Below are 19,627 nucleotides of genomic sequence, written 5' to 3' on the forward strand. Positions count from 1 at the left end.
TAACGAAGCGCGCTGCTCTCCGTTGGATCTTCTCTATATCTTCTATCAACCCTATCTGGTACGGATCCCACACTGCTGAGCAGTATTCAAGCAGTGGGCGAACAAGCGTACTGTAACCTACTTCCTTTGTTTTCGGATTGCATTTCCTTAGGATTCTTCCAATGAATCTCAGTCTGGCATCTGCTTTACCGACGATCAACATTATATGATCATTCCATTTTAAATCACTCCTAATGCGTACTCCCAGACAATTTATGGTATTAACTGCTTCCAGTTGCTGACCTGCTATTTTGTAGCTAAATGATAAAGGATCTATCTTTCTGTGTATTCGCAGCACATTACACTTGTCTACATTGAGATTCAATTGCCTTTCCCTGCACCATGCGTCAATTCGCTGCAGATCCTCGTGCATTTCAGTACCATTTTCCATTGCTACAACCTCTCGATACACCACAGCATCATCTGCAAAAAGCCTCAGTGAACTTCCGATGTCATCCACCAGGTCATTTATGTATATTGTGAATAGCAACGGTCCTATGACACTCCCCTGCGGCACAATTGAAATCACTCTTACTTCGGAAGACTTCTCTCCATTGAGAATGACATGCTGCGTCCTGTTATCTAGGAACTCCTCAATCCAATCACACAATTGGTCTGATAGTCCATATGCTCTTACTTTGTTCATTAAACGACTGTGGGGAACTGTATCGAACGCCTTGTTGAAGTCAAGAAACACGGCATCCACCTGTGAACCCGTGTCTATGGCCCTCTGAGTCTCGTGGACGAATAGCGCGAGCTGGGTTTCACATGACCGTCTTTTTCGAAACCCATGCTGATTCCTACAGAGTAGATTTCTAGTCTCCAGAAAAGTCATTATACTCGAACACAATACGTGTTCCAAAATTCTACAACTGATCGACGTTAGAGATATAGGTCTATAGTTCTGCACATCTGTTCGACGTCCCTTCTTGAAAACGGGGATGACCTGTGCCCTTTTCCAATCCTTTGTAACGCTACGCTCTTCTAGAGACCTACGGTACACCGCTGCAAGAAGGGGGACAAGTTCCTTCGCGTACCCTGTGTAAAATCGAACTGGTATCCCATCAGGTCCAGAGACCTTTCCTCTTTTGAGCGACTTTAATTGTTTCTCTATACCTCTGTCGTCTATTTCGATATCTACCATTTTGTCATCTGTGCGATAATCTAGAGAAGGAACTACAGTGCAGTCTTCCTCTGTGAAACAACTTTGGAAAAAGACATTTAGTATTTCGGCCTTTAGTCTGTCATCCTCTGTTTCAGTACCATTTTGGTCACAGAGTGTCTGGACATTTTGTTTCGATCCACCTACCGCTTTGACATAAGACCAAAATTTTTTAGGATTTTCTGCCAAGTCAGTACATAGAACTTTACTTTCGAATTCACTGAACGCCTCTCGCATAGCCCTCCTCACACTACATTTCGCTTCGCGTAATTTTTGTTTGTCTGCAAGGCTTTGGCTATGTTTATGTTTGCTGTGAAGTTCTCTTTGCTTCCGCAGCAGTTTTCTAACTCGGTTGTTGTACCACGGTGGTTCTTTTCCATCTCTTACGATCTTGCTTGGCATATAGTCATCTAACGCATAATGTACGATGGTTTTGAACTTTGTCCACTGATCCTCAACACTATCTGTACTTGAGACAAAACTTTTGTGTTGAGCCAACAGGTACTCTGAAATCTGCTTTTTGTCACTTTTTCTAAACAGAAAAAATCTTCCTACCCATTTTAATATTTCTATTTACGGCTGAAATCATCGATGCCGTAACCGCTTTATGATCGCTGATTCCCTGTTCTGCGTTAACTTTTTCAAATAGTTCGGGTCTGTTTGTCACCAGAAGGTCTAATATGTTATCGCCACGAGTCGGTTCTCTGTTTAACTGCTCAAGGTAGTTTTCAGATAAAGCACTTAAAAAAATTTCACTGGATTCTTTGTCCCTGCCACCCGTTATGAACGTTTGAGTCTCGCAGTCTATATCCGGCAAATTGAAATCTCCACCCAGAACTATAACATGGTGGGGAAATCTACTCGAAATATTTTCCACGGAATTTTCCACGGAATTTTCTACGGAATCCAAACTGATCTTCCCCGAGGTCGGCTTCTACTAGTTTTTCCATTCGTCTGTAAAGAATTCGCGTTAGTATTTTATTAGCGTTCATAAATTCATGTTGCCCATATGTCATGTTTAGCTGCTTGGGGGCAGGACCCCTTGTGTTTCCAGACTCGGAATAGATGCAGTTTTATAAATATCTTGAAACCAGAACACCTTCTCACGAACTTTGATGTAAACTATGCTGCCTCTATCATCATAAGTTCAGGGCGACGACACCATATCTTCATATGCCACTCCATCTTGTCCCAGCGTTTTGCATGATAAAATTGTTTCAACGACGCCACTGTTTTTGGAGTACTGGTAAACTGTACCGAGCTAAACTGTTTGGGCGAAACAATGATTGTGGAATACCTCGTTAATACTAGTCCAGAATTGGAGAATGCTATGAAAACAACATCTTTAAAGACAATTTGTACACACTCATTGCAAAACCTTTTAGTGTCTGCGATGATATTCGCACTTTGAGACATCATTGTAAAACATGGCGGGTAATACCTCTAAGTTTATACTATAAGTTGTACAATTCCCGTTAGCGACGAGTAGTTTACGAGATGGTCATGTAGTAATAATGTATAGCCTGCAGGAAAGTTTTGTGATGATTCGAATTCAGTATGTACATCCACTATTCCAGTCTTCCCGGCCTCACATTGCTTTGAACAGTCTGTCACTAATATGCGTGGTAATTTCTTTAACTTCTGTGGGCTGAGTGTACATCCGAAACCATCACCAGTTTCGAAGTAAGGAGGGTAAAACCTTGTGTACGTGTCATACAATAGTTCATATACGTTTTTGTCCCAATCAAGCTGTTATCCTATGAAAAACTGAGAATTTAGGTAAAACCTACCATCTTTTAGTTTATAGTCACCAGATATGCTTAGATCTTTTTTCATATTCCACTTCCTGTCTGTTTGCAGTGCTAGAATAATAAAACGAGGCGTTTCCAGCTCATCAGAAGTCTAAATCCTAAGTCACTTGGTGGGATAACTGTGGAAGGACATGGCAGCTGAACTCCAAAATTCAGTACACATAAAAGTTTCAGATTATGTTAGTACCACAATCTCATTTTGCTCTACACCTTATAGTAGGTATGAGTTATTATCATTAGCACTTCAAACTAGTATCAGAGCCTGTTCGGCGTTCATATAACACATTTATCGTCTTCAAAGAAGTCAATTAACATTTTGAGCAGGATACAAACAAAAATATGGGAAGCACTTAATAGAAATTGTTAAACAATTTGATGTTGAATGATAATTCTTATGTCATCATTATTATTAACCACTGCTTACGAAATACGTTTGTAGGAAAAATATTGCTGGCTGATGATGTGCTCGTCATATTGAACTGGAGTTTTTGCGGGGTTTCAATCCAATGTATTTAAAAAACTCGTAACTCTCACGAGTTATCACGTACTGACTCCACTGCAAAGTGGTCTTCTGATGCTTGTGTGGGCTATATTTATACTTTATACACATAATGCTCCTTCAGATACGGAATAAAATAATAATTGGATTCTCTTACCGACCTCCCAATTCAGATGATAAAGTTGCTGAAAGGTTGAAAGAAAACTTGAGTTTAAGTTTAAACACATACCAGACTCATTCCATTATAGTTGGGGGTGACTTTAATTTACCCTCGATATGTTGTCGAAAATACATGTTTAAATCCGGAGGTACGCATGAAACATTATCCGAAGGGTTGTCGTAGCGAGATTGAACATCGTAACCCCAAAATCCTCCAAAAATAAACGAAAAATAAACCTATTCAAAAAGCAGATAAAAATTCACTTGACGCCTTCCTGAGAGACAATCTCCAATAGTTGCAATTAAACAATGTAAGTGGTCCCAGTGTGGATTGAATTCAGAGAAGTAGTATCGGCAGCAATTGAGAGATTTATACCAAATACATTAACAAACGACGGAGTTGATCCCTCTTGGTATACAAAACGAGTCAGAACACTGTTGCAGAAACAACGAAAAAAGCATGCCAAATTTAAACGAACGCAAAATCTTCAAGATTGGCGATCTTTTACAGAAGCTCGAAATTTAAAGCGGACATCAATGCGAGATGCTTATAATGTTTTCCACAACGAAACTTTATCTCGAAACCTGGCAGAAAATCCAAAGAGATTCTGGTCTTATGTAAAGTATGCTAGCGGCAAGACACGGTCAATGCCTTCTCTGCACGATAGCAATCGAAGTGCTGTTGATGACAGTGCTGCGAAAGCAGAGTTACTAAACACAGCCTTTGGAAATTCCTTCACTATAGAAGACGAAGTAAATATCCCAAAATTCGAATCAAGAACAGCTACCAAGATGAGTAACTTAGAAGTAGATATCCTTGCAGTAGTGAAGCAACGTAAATCACTCAATAAAAGCAAGGCTTCTGGTCCAGACTGTATATCAATTAGGTTCCTTTCAGAGTATGCTGATGCAATAGCTCCATATTTAACAATAATATACAGCCGCCCGCTCGACGAAAGTTAACGTACGCAAAGACTGGAAAGTTGCACAGGTCACATCAATATTCAAAAAAGATAGTAGGAGTAATCCCTTAAATAACAGCTCTATATCATTAACCTCGATATGCAACAGGATTTTGGAACATATCTTGTGTTCGAACATTATGAATTACCTCGAAGAGAACGGTCTATTGACACGCAGTCAACACGGATTTAGAAAACATCGTTCCTGTGAAACACAACTATCTCTTTACACACAAAAAGTGTTGAGTACTATTGACAACGGAGTTCAAATTGATTCCGTATTTCTAGATTTCCAAAAGGCTTTTGGCACTGTACCACGCAAGCGGCTTGTAGTGAAATGGCACGCTTATGGAATATCGTCTCAGTTATGTAATTGGATTCGTGATTTCGTGTCAGAGAGGTCACAGTTTGTAGTAATTGATGGAAAGTCATGAAGTAAAACAGAAGTGGTTTTTGACATTCCCTAAAGTAGTGTTACACGCCCTCTGCAGTTCCTTATCTGTGTAAACTATTCAGGAGACAATCGGAGCCGCCGTCTTAGGTTGTTTGCAGATGATGTTGTCGTTTATCGTCTCGTAAACTCACCAGAAGATCATAAGAAATTGCAAAACGATTTATAAAAAATATCTGAATGGTTCGAAAATTGGCAATTGACCCTAAATAATGAAAAGTGTGAGGTCATCCTCTTGAGTGTTAAAAGGAATCTTTTAAACTTCGGTTACACGATAAATCAGTCAAATCTAAAACTCAACAGTAAATTCAACCAAATATCTAGGAATTACAATTACGAACAATTTAAATGGGAAAGAACACAAAGAAAATTTTGTGGGGAAGGTAAACCAAAGACTGCGTTTTATTGGCAGAATACTTAGAAGACGCGACAGATCTACCAAACAGACTGCCTACAAAACTATCGTCCGTCCTCTTTTAGAGTACTACTGCGCGGTCTGGGATCCTCACCAGATAGGCTTAACGGAGTACATAGAGAAAGTTCAACGAATAGCAGCACTTTCGTATTATCGCGAAATAGGGGAGAGAGAGTCACGGAAATGACACAGGCTTTGGGATGGACACCATTAAAATAAAGGCGTTTATCGATGCGGCGGAATTTTCTCACGAAGTTCCAATCACCAACTTTCTCTTCCGAATGCGAAAATATTTTGTTGACGCCGACCTAAATATGGAGTAACGATCATCATAAAAAAATAAGGGAAATCAGAGCTCGCATGGAAAGATATAGGTGTTCGTTTTTTCCGCGTGCTGTTCGAGAGTGGAATAATAGAGTATTATTGTGAAGATGATTCGGTGAGCCCTCTGCCAGGCACATAAGTGTGATTTCCAGACTTTCTATGTAAATGTAGATTAAGATAAAGATGGACTATAATTGCCTCACTGTGAAAACCGACTAGATTCGCATTCTGATCTGTAATATTCAGCTCGAGTTGGTCTAATGTTTGAATAGTCACTGTGAGCTATGTTGTGTTATTGGGAACCTCTGCAGTTTTATAACGTGGACCCACTGTAGGAAAAAACCGTGTATAGAGTGGATTAATTTGTCATTAAGGTGTAAAGTCGTAACGATATTACACTCAACATGAATCCTATTGGCTAGCAGTATATAAACTTTCTGATTCGACTCTTAAATTTTATCAGTATCATGCTGTCTCTTCTGTTGTTCTTCTTTCTGTTTTAAACGAATTAATGTTTGCACGTAACTCGAACCCTTTAACAAATCTTTTACATACGTATTTAAGTAGTCAGTGTTATAGGAGCCAGGAGGTTTTATCATAGTTTCCCCACTTCGTAGATGAAGATTAGTGCTTGCGTCAGTAACATCAGCTATGCTAATGTATGTTTCCAGCCCGATCAATGCAATACTCCACTCTCCCTTGATTAGGTCTATTGGCGGAAAGTGGTTCACTTTAAATGTAGATGAAAGTTCTCCTAAAGTCAGAGTGTATGACATCGTATCTAGCCCTTGAATAATGCAATCAAATGCATATTGCTTGTTTTACGCAATCATAAAAAAATAAATAAGCGATATGAATTGATGTCTTGATAGAGCTGAAAATTGTCAGTGAAGTAACAGTACAATTCTTGTGGTCGTCTCCACACCTTGGATTTCTGCATTATCTTTGCCAATGTATTCCACATAAACATACCGAAAACTCTTGGGATTTTGATTTTTCTGATGAGTTTATGCAGATCTACATTTGTTAGTGCTCTGTCCTTTACCGACAGCGAAGGCCTCCATTGCCATATTATGTCTTTTAGTCTCCTGTAGTTGCTTCTCTGCGTTTCATGCATTCTTCATTGCTTGAGTTATGGCAGTGGCTCCTTCTACTAACAAACCGATGTCCGACAGCCCCGAAAATGCAGGGATTAGAAACGCAGTTTTTCCGCCAGATGTCTTAGGTATTGGCAGAAGCCTAGGCGCTTTAACACGTCTTGACTATACATAAAGTTATGATTAGGTCAGTGGTTACATATGGACGTGAAGCATGGATGTTAACCAGCACTGATGAAAACTCAGAATATTTGAACGAAGGATATTATGGAAATGTTATGGAAGGATTCGAAACAATGGTGGTACCTAAAAAGCAAGTACCAAATATGAGTTGGATCGTCTCATACAAGGAGCTGATATTGTAAGGCTAATTGAAAGTAAAATACTGGCCTGGTTGGGGCATATCCTAAGGACGGAGGACACAGGAACTACGAAGGTCTTCCAATGGAAACCGATAGGAAGAAGGAAGAGCACATACACGATGACTGGACGACATGGAAGGAAACGTCACAGCTCCAGGAAGGAGAATAGAGAAGAAAAGTAAGCGAGGGGGCAGAATGGAAGGAAACTGTTAACACACGCAGGGTTGTTAAGTTACGTAACACAAAAACTTTAACAGATATTGGAATGAATCTTTAACCAAATAATTAGTATATTGTGATCTCTATGGAAAAAAATTTAAAAACTGTGGAATGCAAAGTGAGGTGAATAGTGACTTTTATCTTACGTACCAAATTACGTATAATTTTATTTTAGGCACACTGTACTTCCACAGTATTTAAAATAAAACGTCAAAAAATTTTTATTCTTTTAATTATCAACTTGTTGAAACAGTAAACAAGAAATATGTACCAATTTGTTGTTTAATGTATTTAAAAAAATGTATTTAGAAGTAAAGTTTTGCTTCTATAATTTATGAACATATGACATTCTCTAGCTTCAAATATTTAATACATTGTTGAATAATGTGATTCATAGTGTAAGCAAGTGCTATACTTTTATTCATGCAAAATTTTGTTGTTGTAGCCTTAATATTGGATAAGGTAATGATAGCAAGTGTGAAAAAACATTGATGACGGAAAATTGAAATTAAAGATTTGCATGTCATTTTCTTCTCAACAATAACCTCACAAAACTTCCAACTCCATAATCTTGTTGATTCTGAATATCTTTTTCATCTACTTAAGTTTTCTTTATTTTGTTAGTTATTTTGGCCTCTTTTGTCATCCTTTCATCGGCTTTTTCAGCTTCAACGAGATAGTGTCTGTCCACTTGTAGCAGCCCACTTTTCATGTTGTCCCCAAATTTGATGCTTAGTCTACTCATGCTTTTTAATCTGCTTGTTACTCCACCATTAAAACATATTATGGAGAGCGTTACACTAGTCAGAAAAGCCGACATGCCTATGAAAACAGTTTCTAGCAAGTGTTCCCAAATGCAACTATTGAAGCTTTATATGTAAAGATCTTTCCAGGAGTTTAGAATTTGAAATATCTCTGTATGTAGGCTTTAGTTCAATCACAGCAGTTTCTGGTGTGAGATGGGTGTGCATGTGTATGTTTCTGTCCATTTGCTTCACACCTATTACACTTACATCATGAAGTGTTTCCTCTTGGTTAGAGGAAAAGGAGAACCTATCCTGCATATTTGTAGTAGAATGTCAAGTGCATAAAATAACGAAATACACAATGAAATCTCCTGTAACATGTATGGAATATAGTGAAATGAATATTCGCCTTGCTTATGCCATGACGTGTATTGGATAGGGAAGAAAAGCAACCTAGAAATTCTGTGCTATGATGGATCCCCCACCGTCACCTCTCAAATTCATCAGTGGATATTCTGTGAAACAGAGATGCCCAAATTGCTTTTCTCATCTCACTGACATCTTCGCTGTTTCTTCAGATGGCTAGACCATAATATTGTGAAGGGTTTTCTATTTTTGATTTGGTGAATCTGCCTTGCCCACCAGGTGCTTTGCCGTCAGAGGGTTTTTGTCCTGTCATGTCCTTGCAGGGTTTCCTAAGTCTTGACCCCGTTGTTTTCTGCACATGTCCTATAAATTCAATTTTTTTAAAAATTTCAGTGTCACCATATGTTTTAACAACCACAACACTATGAGAGTCACCTTCGCCAAGGTTGTGAGTATGTCGCATAACACGTCTAGCAATTGACCTACTAAAAATAGAGACTGCCACCTTACTTTACATAACACCACTGAAACCTTCAAAGTTTTTGTCATACTTGTGTTCATTTACTCTATTGGCACAACTTTGTCATTGTTTTGTTAGACGTTCATAGTCCAGCACCTTGTCTGTATCTACAGAGGAAGCTGTGACAACTCCATTCAGCGATGTATGGCCTCTCTTCGGCTAGAAATCGTCCAATGCAGTAACAGTATCAGTAGAATGACAAATTTCTATAGTTTCCTTCGCTGCCCTCTGCATACATGCTTCACTGACCTCTGTTAGAGCAAAATGCAAACGTTTATAATACCTCTCAAATTTGAGAGGTGACGGTGGGGGATCCATCATAGCACAGAATTTCTAGGTTGCTTTTCTTCCCTATCCAATACACGTCATGGCACAAGCAAGGCGAATATTCATTTCACTATATTCCATACATGTTACAGGAGATTTCATTGTGTATTTCGTTATTTTATGCACTTGACATTCTACTACAAATATGCAGGATAGGTTCTCCTCTTCCTTACGTCCTCACTAAACGCAATGGATATTTTACTATTATGTTATTTAGATTTATCAACAGACAAAAGCAATGATAGCTCGCACTTACTAATTAAAACGTAACCTTTATTTTTACTATTTACAACACCAACATCTAGTTCATTTTTGATAAGATGTTTCAAACTGTGTTTTGAAGCACTGTCTAGCAAACTTTTAGTCCTTAACTGTGGCGTAACAGTTCATTCATTTTTACGATTTCCAATAACATACTTTCTTGGTTACCATAAAATTTACGACTGCAATTAAACCTCTTGGTTTTTGGCCCTTTATGATGTAAAATGGCTGAAATGTGCAGTCACAACAACGTGTTGAAAACACGACCGAACGCGAAAAATGTAAGTGAACTCAAGTAATCTACTTATATGGACAGAAAAATCGATTACAATAAATCCCTGGTCATAGCACAGTCGCTATGTTCTTCAAGGCTGTTACACAAACGAGGTGCTATGGAAACAGCGGCACCAAAACTAAACAACGAGACATTATAGGCAAGTTTTTGTGTTTGACAGTAGTGTGACAACTGGGCATTCACGTAGCGCATCTGATTTAGAAAGACATTTAAACACGAAAATGATGAGGTACTATACATAATGAATATATTTTTAGAATCAGAACAAATTACAAAATTTTATTAAATAATAAAGTGCCCAGTTTTAGAGCCCTCATGACGTCCGGGTCCCCTTAAATTGCATTCACGTCTGATATTTGATGCTCCTTTTCAACCGTTCAGCAATACCACTTTTCAAATGGGAGAATTTTGACTAGTGGCTTATTCCATATCGGTCCATTACCACTTTGAAATGAATACCCGTTGTAAAATTCACCTTCATGATCAGTCTGAAGTTAGTCAAAACACCGATTCGTTCCTGTCTCCAATAACTATTCATACACCTCTGAAACCTGCTTCCTGTCTTTACCTTGACAAAGCCCAAGCGAATTTGGAATGTGTATCTATGACCATACCCTCCAAGAGCCACTGACCTCGCCCTTGGTGGGCTAGCTTGTGCTCTTCAGCGACAAAGACAGCTATAGCGTATGTGCAACGACAACGAAGGCGTATTTGTTGAGAGGCCAGACAAATGTGTGGCTCCTGAAGATGTTCAGCAGCCTTTCAGTAGTTTCAGAGGCAGCAGTCTGGATTATTGATTTATCTAGCTTTGTAACACCAACCAAAATGGCTTTGCTGCGCTCGTATGGCGAACAGCTGAAAGCAAGGTGGAACTACAGTTGTAATTTATTTATGCAGTTCTGCAATATGATTAAACGATGATGGAATTCTCTTGGGTAAAATATTGTGGAGGTAAAAGAGCCCCGCATTCGTATCTCTGTGTGGGGAATACTCAGGGGGGTGCTGTCATCTGGAGAAACAAAACTGGCATTATGCGTGGAATGTTACATCTACATCTACAATTACATAGATATTCCGCAAGCCACCGTACGGTGCGTGGCGGAGGTTACCTTGTACCACTACTAGCCATTTCCGCTGCTGTTCCACTCGCAGATAGAGAGACGGAAAAATGACTGTCTGACTCGGTATGAGCTCTAATTTCTCGTATATTTTTTTCGTGGTTCTTACGCGCAGTGTATGTTGAAGGCACTAGAATAGTTCTGCAATCAGCCTCAAATGTCGGTTCTCTAAATTTTCTCCACAGTATTCCTCGAAAAGAATGTTGCCTTCTCTCCAGGGATTCTCATTTGAGTCCCCGAAGCATCTCTATACCACTGAAGTGTTATTGAACCTACCGGTAACAAACATAGCAGTCAGCCTATGAACTGATTCGATGTTTTCCTTCAATCCGACTTGGTACGGATCCGAGACACTCGAGCAGTACTCAAGAATAGGTCGCACCTGTGTCCTCTATGTGGTCTTCTTTACAAGTGAGTCACTCTTTCCTTAAATTCTCTCAATAAACCGAAGTCGACCATTCGCCGTCCCTACCACAGTTCTCACATGCTCGTTCCATTTCATATCACTTTGCAACGCTACGCCCAGATATTTAAATGGCTTGACTGTGTCAAGCAGGAAACTAGTAATACTGTATCCGAAAATTACAAGTTTGTTCTTCCTACTCATCCTCATTAACTTAAATTTTATCACATTTAGAACTAGCTGCCAGCTAGCAAAAAAAAAAAAAAAATGGTTCAAATGGTTCTGAGCACTATGGAACTTAACATCTGTGGTCATCAGTCCCCTAGAACTTAGAACTACTTAAACCTAACTAACCTAAGGACAGCACACACATCCAGGCCCGAGGCAGGATTCGAACCTGCGACCGTAGCAGTCGCGCGGTTCCGGACTGAGCGCCTGAACCGCTTTTTTTTTTTATCTCATTTTGTTCGCTTTTGTTCGTTGAATCTGCTCGGGGCGGACGTCGTAAGACATCGGTTTAAGTTCGTTGTTGATCGATTAACTCAGTTTTTTTGTTACAGAGGGCTGCTAACCCTCTGACCGAACACGCTGAGCTAAGAACCGCTAGACCACCGCGGCCGGCGCCAACTAGCACACCAACTAGAAAAGTATATATTGTAACAACGAAAAGAAGTGTAAACACCCACTTAGCCGAACATAAAAGAAACTGTCGCTTAGGACACATCGAAAAATCGGCCGTAGCTGAGCATGTTTTTCGAGATGGGAACCACGAAATTAAATTTAATGAGACAAGCGCTCTAGCACGAACATCCCATTTTCATGCGCGCATTTATAGAGAAGCAATAGAGATTCACAAACACCATAATAATTTTAATAGAAAAGAGGAAGTTTTAAAGTTAGAAAAAATATAGATGTCGACGTTGCGCCAGCAGAATGACAATCAATCACTCTTAATCGAGAACGATGACGCCTTTCAAAGACAGACATGTTGTCGGCATCACGTGACGAATGGTGGTGCCCTCTATGTGCTCTGTAAATGCGAGAGTACCTGGAGGCTCAGTGGAAGTAGCCGGACGACCTTGGAAGATGTCTCCCGCAGATGGAGACGAGACGTTAGGTGGAAATTTTATACATCGACCACGGCCTCTCAGCCCGAAAGTTCCAACTGAAGACAACACCGGCTGTGAAAGCCTACATTGTATGGTCACGAACCTCAGTTCACACACTTTACACTACTGTCTCTTGTTTCTAAACAAGTCTAAGTCGGTTATAGTTCTTCCTTCAATGCGCCATTCTGCGTATATTTCAATGAAAAAGGAACAAAACGAAAATCATCAGTTTCTGCAATGTCACAAAGCCCGGCGTAGACATTCTAGACATGAAGTGCATCTAACCGTCGACCAAGGACTGGCAATATTTTACTTTCTAATATCAGCGAGCTGTGCAAATGTCTATGTTGTGCACAGTATGTACATAAAGATAGGATGTCAAGATTTGAGTTCATGAAGAGTATAGGAATGAGCTCAATAAGACATATGCAGAGAAGGTTCCAGACTCCACACTTTCTACAGGACCTCATAAATGAAGAGCAGAGAGATGGTGATCCAATTACAAAAGAAAGAAGGAATAAGCCAGAAAAGTGAAATAAGTGGCATTATTGTCACCATACACTGAATAAAATGACGACATACAAGTGCATGAAATGTGATAAAGTCAGTTGTTTACAGTGCTCCTTGAAAATACGTGAAACATGTGTAGAAAGTTGGTAATTTTTTCCTTTATTTGCATATGTATCAAGATATCTGAAACACTGATATTTAGTTTAGTGACTATTGTATAAGAATAATCAGCTTCATAAACTAGTTGCTGAGTATTCAATGTTGATCGGATACGTATTTTTTCCAGTCTTATATTAGTCCATCTCCTCCTTCCCCTCTCTCTGTCCATCTCCGCCTTCCTCGTCTCTATCTCTTCCTCCATCTCTCTCTGTACGTCTTCTCCTCTCACCTCTGTCCATCTGCTCCTTCCCCCTGTGTCCATCTTCTCCTCTCCCTGTATCTCCTCCTCATCCCCTCTAAGCCCACGTTCTCCTTCTCCCCTCTTTGTCCATCTCCTCTTTCTCCTCACTGCGCCCATTCCTCTTTGTTTCCTCTGTCCATCACCTTCCCTCCGTTTCCTCCTCCCCCTCTCTCTCTGTCCATTACCTCCTTCCCCTCTCTCTGTTCATCTTTTTCCTTTTTCTGTCCAGCTCCTCCTCTTCCGTTTCTCTGTCCATTTCCTTCTCTTCCCCCACTCTTTCCATCTCCTCCTCTTCCCTTGTTGTCCATTCCTCCCCCCCCTCTCGCTCTCTATCTCCTCCTTCCCCTATGTGTTTTCATCTCCTCCTTCGGTTCTTAACCCCACAACATGTCTCGTAAGTCTCACATTGATTGCTACAGTTATTTCACGCATTGTTGCTTGTCTTTTAGCACCGACAACTCTGCGCAAACTCCACTGCTCTTCGTCGTTAAGTGAAGATCGTTGGCAACTACATTGTTGGTAGTGAGAGGTAATGTCTAAAATTTAGTATTCTCGGCACACTCTTGACACTGTGGATCTCGGAATATCGAATTCCCTAACGTTTCTGAAATGGAATGTGCCATGTGACTAGCTCCAACTACCATTCAAAGTCTGTTAATTCCCGTCGGGCAGCCATAATCACGTCGGAAACCTTTTCACGTGAATCACCTGAACAGAAATGACATCTCCGCCAGTGCACTCCCTTTTATACCTTGTGTATGCGGAACTACTGCCATCTATATATGTGTATGTTGGTATGCCACGACCTTTGTTACCTCAGTGTATATGGTCCAGTTTCTGTAAGTGTGTGTGGATATATACAGGACCAGTTATGACTTTAAGATAAAATAAAGAGAAGTCGTGTGGTACAGTTGACTAGGAACTCCCGAGGAGTAGTTTCAGTTGTCTAATGTGGAAAGTTTTTCCTTCTTTCGCTCACAATGGCACCTTCCTTTAGCGAAGAGTGGAAGTTATATCTCAAGTGTTCTTTATTGGCTCTATACATGATGTAGCGTTTTTTCCCATGCTGCATTTGGACTACTAGAGCCTGTCATCTGTTGAGTTTGAGCGGGCCATAGTGCTCCACTCAGTGCACTTAGCCGGAACCAGTGGGCTCCACCGCGCAGTTCTCACGCTACGCAGCTGAGGCCACGGGCTCCGTTGCCCATGCAGCATCACATGGATGTTCGGTCTCGTGGATACCTTTCGGCCTCTTTCTTTGTAAAAATGGGAGCTGTATCATACCTATAAAACTATTATACATCGTGTTGGAAATAGGAAATTATAAAAGAAAGAACTGATTTAAGAAAAGCAACAAAAGAGGATAGGAGATTGAGTGTTAGAGGTCCCTTTACCTGCACTGCCCAGTGAGGTGGTCTCGGAATGTGACCTCGAGCCCAGCATCCCTGTACAGTGCCTCCCAAGAGTACTTACTGAGGTATGGTGATATGATAGGCTACTTAATTCTAGGTTAGCGTTTTGCAGGTACAATAACCAGCCACACTAAGTTGTACATTCAACATCACCGCTGTATACTATACTATTGATTTGTGTTGTATATGCTATATATGGAGTCCCTTCATGTGGTTTATCGTGTATGTACTGTTATAATTTAAGCTATGTGTTATAGTAACAGGTTTAACGTGGCTTCTGGTGCAATTACCGGCCACATAATGTAGTCTCGTGTGATCTCGAACAGCACTAATGGGGCCGCTGAAATGAACGTCCTCATCCTATGGACAGATCACCGTCAACATGGCCGCATGCCCTCTTTCGCGATAAACTGAGGAGAAACACTAAATGAATTCGCAATTGCGAATAAGGACAACCATCAGCTGTAGAATAGAATGACGACAATGAAAATTTGTACTGGGCCGGAACTCAAACCCGGATTTCCCGCTTATCGCGAGCGGTCGCCTTACCACCCAACGATCCGTGCACGACCCGCGGGCAGATCCAAACCTCCATATGTCGTCAATCATACGTCTAAGACCCGTACTCGTACATCCATTATGTATATTCCCTTACAGGTCAGAAGTTGTATAGAAAAGTCGCTTGCCCGCTATCGGCAGCTAAATACGATATTGCAGTACCTGCATTATTCTAATTAGGATGCAAAGTTCCTTTGGGCATACATGCATGTCCAGAGGAACAGGTGCTGCGGCGACCACAGCCGTTATGAAATACATTGAATGAATTCACAGTTGCGAATAATGACAATCATCAACTGTAGAATGGAATGACGACAATGAAAATGGTAAGAGACCGCTCGCGGTAAGCGGGAAATCCGGGTTCGAGTCCCGGTCCGGTACAAATATTCACTGTCTTCATTGCATTCTATAGCTGATGGTTGTCCTTATTCCCAGTTTCTAACTCCTTTAATGTATTTCATAACGGCTGCAGTCGCCGCAGTGCCTGTTCCTTTTGACATGCATGCCTGTCCAAAGGAATTCTGCATCGTAATCAGAATAACACATCCACTGCAATTTCGTATTTATTTGTGGATACTGGGCAAGCGTTTTTATCTATACATATGTTTTCAAGCTTTCTGGAGGAAAAACTCAATAATCTAGAAAGAGATCATTATACCTTTCAAAACAATTGCTCTCTAACAAAATCTTGCGAAATCAATGAGACAAACTTGTATCTCTCGTAACGCGAAGTTAGTTTCGCTTGACACAGGAAATACGTGTACTAATATTCCTATAAACGAAATGATAACAGTAATTAAAACAATTTCCTAACACACAAGACACTTTCCCCAGGGAAGTTGAAATTATCGTGTTACTGGAAATTGTATTAAAGTACGACTATTTTACTATTCAAAACAAAATTTACCTTCAAAAAGATGGATTAGCTATGGGATCTCTATTAGCAGGTACACTGGCAGATGTTTTCGTCAATCATTTGGAAAATAAATTCTTCAAACGTCACCCTGAACTTAACGCCTGTAAATCGCACTACAAGCGTTACGTTGATGACGTTCTAGTCCTTTTCCGTGGCTCACAACAAGAAACTGACCAGTTTACAAAAGCCTTTAGTAAAGTGCATAATAATGTAAGAACAGTCGAGCATCGGCTGGATAACAGTAACTTCTTAGATCTTTCCACTGCCACGAGTCAACATGAGCATGTTTTTTCAGTTGATCATAAACCTTATTCCTGCCGCATTACGTCATTCTGTTCAATAAAAAATGCCTATAAGCTAATGAAGTAGAAAAGCAACTTAGATTGTCTGCGATATATAGCCTGCAATAACGACTGTCACAGCATGGTCGCGGATGAAATTTACTGTTTCACGAAGTATAAATGCAATCAATTGACACAAAACGAAATACTGCATAAAAAGCAATTTGTGTCATTTCCTTTCCATGATCAGGTCTCATAGAGATTCGGAAGTCTTTTTAAAAATCATAATGTATACATCACGTATAAATTTGCATCTTCACTGTTACGTCTTTTCATACCTGACGTTAACACATCACAAGGCTTATACCAGACGGCCGCATATACAAAATTTACATCGGAAAAACGGGAAGAACTTTAAAGCGCGATGCAAGGAACACCCAGAGTAAAAAGAAAAAAAAGAAAAACAAACGTGGGACGAAAGTCCTCCTTTGCAGTTCATTTCATGCAAAACAGTCACACATTGTACAATATCTAAAACAGCCTCGAAATCCTTCATGCAATGAAGAGGGGGTACTTTATGAACATATACGAAGAAATAGAAATTGGTGCCCCCCCAAAGAAAAGACACAAAGCACATTAAGAAACACTAGTTTCCTGCTGATCTGCCGTCCGGTTATTGACAACTACCTACGAAGTTACTCCGCAAGTTCGTAGCTGTAACTAGATGTTTTTAAACAAGCTTTTGTAAGCAATCCACGATAGGTCCAATCTACGCTAGCTCCTTCGACTGTTTCCTGTGTTTTAGTTTTTTAGAATTAGAGGATGTAACTTTACACTCGGCAAACGAATCAACCTCTTGATGTAGTTTACATATTTACGCTCATTAATGCCTTATGGGATAATTTTATCGGGTAGCTCACAACTTAGAAAGTGCGCAAAAGTGAACACTAAAAATAATACGTGGTGTTCACTCGCGTCCGTCATGTAGGTACGTCTTCAAGAGTTAGGCATTGTAACTACACCGTAACAGTACACACATTCACTAATGAAATTCGTCATAAATACTCCACCATGTTCATTATTAAATCTGTCAGCGGCTCAGAATGAAGTTCAATATGCAGCAACAGAAGCTTTTGGTCATTTGCTCAATAATATAAAGTGTCCGTCAGGGTGCAAAGCAAGTCTAATCTAAAATCATTTACTCTGAAGAACTTCTATTCCATGGGCTAATTTCTATTTGAAAACTGGTATCCCGTAAAAAAAGAACCCACTAGTTTTTAAGTGTAGTTGCATGAGCAGGTTTAAAAAATTAATGTGCTCATTAATGTTAACACTAAGCATGTATACATATCCAGTAAACTGACTCGTTCCACTTGGTTTCGATAAAAGAACCGTTCAAATGGTCTATGGGACATGAAACTAAATAACTGCAACTATTTTTCACTTCTATTAAATGTTAAAGTTATTTGTAGCCTTTTGCTGATAAAGCATGCAATCTGAAATTTCAAACGTGTGTGAATATACCTCTTCTTAAAGGTAAATGCATACCAATAATTTTAATGTATGGAATTGTATAGTCTTCGTAATCTTAAAATACCCATTTGTCTCACAATGTCATTGGGCACATTTAAAATCCACATGCCTTTCTACTTTTTTATCAACAGACATTGCTTCTCTACAGCACAATGGAAGGTACACATCCTTTCTGTACATACGCTGTACATATCTATGCTTCACTTTTCATCTTCCATTATTAAAAATTTATATATCCATCTTGTAATGTATTAACAACGGCAGTTTCAAATCCACTTGAAGCGGGCCTGATGTAAAGCCTGAAACCGCTCGTGAACTTAACAAAGTTCTTATTAGCAACTAGAGCGGCCTTTCACTAACTGAAGACACAGCTGCGGAACCAGCACCCTCCGAACACGGAGAAACTAACAATTCTTGTAGGGTTCGAAGCCGATTGCCGTTGAGAAGGAGTGACCTTCGCCTCCGGTACTTGTTGAGTGGGATGTATAACGACCACCGATTCCATAAAACCGACTTACATATACGCATGACTAAGGTTAGCAGTGGGGGTCACATGACCAACTGGTGCCAGTTTTACAACGTCTATTGTGCACCAAAGCGACCTGTGAGACGCTTTTAGGTTGTGAGTAATATTTTTTCCGGTGAGCTTACCACTTCCTTATTTATCGACAATTAATTACAAATCTTTATTATATGTTAGTGGAGTTAGAGGATCAATAAACTAACAGCAAATTGTATGTAACAGGTCTTCAGAAGAGCGTCGAAAAAGCGGACACCAAATAGAATAAAAATCAGGACATATGATTTGCTACAGAGGAATTGCGCAGGTAAAAATTTCAGAGGTAGGCTTTATAGTAAACATGAAAACCAAAAACAGTTTTAGAGACTAAAATATTCTCACAGAAACATCAAGACTTGTTTTAAAAATAAGCACATGCCGTCCCCACAATCTATAAGGAGGTAATGGAAGTATACGGAGATAAACATAACTATAAATGGCAGCCCACTACAAGGCAATAAGTGGTGATTTGAATGCGATATTACGACAAAAACTAAAGAATGAATCTTGAGTGCGAAATTTTCGGTATGATACCGGAAATGACAGAGATTATACTTTAATAGAATTTGCCGAGAAGTTCAACATGTTTGTCTTTGACAGATTATCTCAGAAAAAACTGACTATGCAAGGACATAACAAAAGTAAATTAAAATTACTGATTCTGTCAAGCAATAAAGAAATTGTGTGTGGTATGACGAGTCCTAACCTCTTTCGTATTGCAAATGACCATAGACTCGTGAGATGCAGGGCAAAAATAGATACCAATCGAGAACAAAACAGATTTATCTGACAGGAAGCCACAAAAATAATATA

This window comes from Schistocerca cancellata, chromosome 4 (genome assembly GCF_023864275.1).
Source record: "Schistocerca cancellata isolate TAMUIC-IGC-003103 chromosome 4, iqSchCanc2.1, whole genome shotgun sequence".
Taxonomy (NCBI): domain Eukaryota; kingdom Metazoa; phylum Arthropoda; class Insecta; order Orthoptera; family Acrididae; genus Schistocerca; species Schistocerca cancellata.